The sequence below is a fragment of the Octopus bimaculoides genome, chromosome 11, assembly GCF_001194135.2.
Source record: "Octopus bimaculoides isolate UCB-OBI-ISO-001 chromosome 11, ASM119413v2, whole genome shotgun sequence".
In the NCBI taxonomy this organism is placed as follows: Eukaryota; Metazoa; Mollusca; class Cephalopoda; order Octopoda; family Octopodidae; genus Octopus; species Octopus bimaculoides.
In genome coordinates this window covers 25,067,617-25,067,862 of record NC_068991.1, presented here as the reverse complement: position 1 = coordinate 25,067,862, position 246 = coordinate 25,067,617, and positions in this window count along the sequence as shown.

The window sequence follows — 246 nt, the reverse complement described above, 5'->3', positions numbered from 1 at the left end:
TATATATATATATATATATATATATATATATATAAATAAATATATATACATACAAACATTACATATATATTACACACACATACACATGGGTATACAGATGTGTGTATATGCATGTAAGTGTATGTATGTTTGTATGTATGTATGTATGTATGTATGTATGTATGTATTTATAGATAGCCATAATGATATACATCAAACTAAGAAAGAGAAGGTATATCATTGTAGAAGGCACTATAAAACAACATA